Source organism: Lycium ferocissimum, chromosome 7 (genome assembly GCF_029784015.1).
Source record: "Lycium ferocissimum isolate CSIRO_LF1 chromosome 7, AGI_CSIRO_Lferr_CH_V1, whole genome shotgun sequence".
Lineage (NCBI taxonomy): Eukaryota > Viridiplantae > Streptophyta > Magnoliopsida > Solanales > Solanaceae > Lycium > Lycium ferocissimum.
Genome location: NC_081348.1, coordinates 61,724,122 through 61,727,069, shown reverse-complemented (window position 1 = coordinate 61,727,069; position 2,948 = coordinate 61,724,122). Strand labels below are relative to the sequence as shown.

Sequence of the window (2,948 nt, the reverse complement as noted above, 5' to 3'; positions counted from 1 at the left end):
TTTATCTCTTTTGGTAGCTTATGTTATCAACACTTCGTGATTTGTATGCCACGAGCATGAGTGACTAGTTTCCTTATTTCTTGAGTTGAGGGAATTCATGAATTTCCTAGTTGAAGTTTGACTTAATGTTTTGATTTTCCTCATCTATTGGTTTAATTAGTTTGTTTATTTAATCTTGCTTTGATTATCTCTGTGAGTATCTAACATAGAGGGACTATCTACATATTTGAGTTTGGCTTGGAAGAGAGGAGTTGAATTGCACAAGAGATAGGGTAGTGCTTGTTCTAAATCCTGGGATGCTCGGGGCATGGATTAGCAGCCACGATAGGAATATACCTACTCACCGTGCTTAGTCAAATATTGTCCCTCCGAGGACATTCGATAAAATTGTAAAGATACAGAGAAGATTAGCATGGCCCCGACGCAAGGATGACTTGCTTAGGCAAATACATAAAATACATATGTGTTCTTATTATTCGTGATGACCACAGGAATATAGGCATTGCAGTAGCTTGAATAGAAGAAGGAGTGTCAAGAATGAATCTACTAGCAATATCAACCTTGTGATTACCAAATTAGATCTTAAATATTACTTTAAATGAATATTCGACAAGATTGCCGCTCAATCATAACTCTGGAATCTCATCTCTTATTGAATTCTCCATAAAGCTTTAGAATGTTAGTTAAAATACTTTTAGATTATATAGTTTTGAGATTTTATAATCTTCTACTTTTGGATAATCATCCTCGAATAAACAACTAATATTACTTTGATCTAAATGATTGGTAATCATGATTCCTAACTGGGAATGATACTTTACTTATCGACCACGTACACTTGCATGAGCAGCGAACCCAACCAAGTTTTTGGCTTCATTGTCAGGGACTTAGAAATTAGATTTTGATTAGATCAGATTTTTATTGATCTTTGTTTTGTGTGTCATATATTAGGAAATCCCAAGAGCACAAGAGGTGAATAGATCCATGATTGAGACAGCGAGGCCTATTATTAAAAACATGATACATGCTATCAAAAAAGTCTGAACTTACAACACCATTTGAACTGAGATGGAATATGGTGAAGCTGGTCCAATCACAGGGCTGGTACATGTGTGTTTATAGGAAGACCCTACAAGAACACTTGTAGAATTTTCTGGAGATCACAAACACATATAACTTCATAGGTGTGACTCCAAATTATATGCATCTAACACTGTTCCCATTCCCACAACTAGAGAACGCCAAGGCGTGGTTACATAATGAACCCACAAGTTCCATCACTTCATGAAATGATGTAGCTCAGAAGTTCCTAATAAAGTTATCTGTATTGGAAGTCGATGGAACTCTTAAGTTTTACTGTGGGGTTCTAGCAAGAGTATTTACCTGAGACTTGGAAGCAATTCAAAAAGGCACTCAATTTTTTCCCGCATTACGGGCAATCAGATTAGATACTTTGTCATACCTTCATAGATGGCATGCATGAGGACATAAGGATACTCCTTAACTTTGCTTGAGGAGGATAGTGCATGAAAAAGCTTTGATAAGATTCAAACATTACTGAATAACTTCACATCAAATAACCGATACTGGTAAGTTAGGGAGAGAAATGATGAAGAGTTAAGGAAATGTAGTAACAATAAGGGAGATGAAATTGAGACTATAAGAGCTAACATATCAGAACTTATGTCGCATGTTAGCGAGCTAACACTGATGCATAAAGAACTAATCCCCCATTGACTCAGCAGATGTAACATGAGTTATTATGTTCTTACTAAGTCAAAAGCTAGATCAACATGGAGCTAGTTCTAAGGGCTAATTATCAACATAAAATTTGGTCCTAAGAGGAAGATGCTCTTGAATGCACATGAAAAGTTATGAAGATTATATCGGTATGTTAATATAAAAAAAAGGGAATTTGTTCAGAGGCTTTAATATGAATATCAATTCAAGATCTTATGAAGTTTTGATGATTAACAAACAATATACAATTGATAATCAATGTTCAAGAATCATAGACAAACATTCACAAGAACTAGGTCCTTAATAGATATCCTAAAGGAACTAGTAATGTTAGCAACAGGGTTGCACAAACATTGAAAGAACCAGCTCCTTTGCATAAGAATTGAAGACTGTTTGGTCCAAGCAAGAAAAGTTGCTCCATGCGTAGAAAGGAAATCTTTGAAGAATTGGGATTAAGGCTTAATCCAATTCTACAAGGAATACAAGTTCAAGACATGAAAATATTATCACAATTAAATATATAGAAATAACTTTGAAATTGGAGAAATCAAAAGGAGGTCCACACATGAATGTAAACCAAGTTTGACTTGGATTGAGTTCTTAGATTAGTAAACCAAGTTTCGTTTGAATTTGAAGATACAAGAAATGACTATTCCTACTCCTATATAAAGCATCACATTGATGTTGTTGAAGATGAGAGACTCAAAAGCAAAGAAAGATAGATTTATTCAAAAGTGTCTTCAAGAAAGAAAGAGTCAACTGGCTGCGTAAAAAATAACTTGTTACTATCAAGATTCATCATTAAAATCCTTGTTGAGTAGTTTGATTCTTTGTGCTTAAGTTGTAACGTTTTATAGTCATAGAGAATTTCTTTAGATGTTTGAGTTGTAAGGGCTTATTAGACAAGGTAGTGTCTTTGAAGAAGTTATAAGTTGCAATTAGTGAAGAACTGTAGAACGAGAAAGGTGCTATAGTGGTTTGTTCCAGGTTATAAGAGTTGTAACCTTAAAACTGCTCGATTGATTTAGTGGAGATTTGGAAAATCCTATTGCATATAGGTTATAATTTTTGCCTCCTTTAATTAAGGAGTCTTTCGTGTAAAAATCCTTGTGTGATATACTATTCCGCTATTTACTTCTCACTTACTACTAAAGAACCTGGTTCTTCAGTGAGTTAGGTGGCAGCATAAAATAAAAAATCTGATATTA

The 2,948-nt window shown here is 34.4% G+C and overlaps 1 non-coding gene across 1 annotated transcript; it reads left to right on the top strand.

Annotated features, from left to right (window-relative positions):
* Window positions 1-362: 362 nt before the first annotated feature.
* On the top strand, window positions 363-465 carry LOC132065842 (U6 spliceosomal RNA). Its single transcript, XR_009416815.1, has one exon. It is a non-coding gene; the product is annotated as a U6 spliceosomal RNA (small nuclear RNA).
* The last annotated feature ends 2,483 nt before the right edge of the window (window positions 466-2,948 follow it).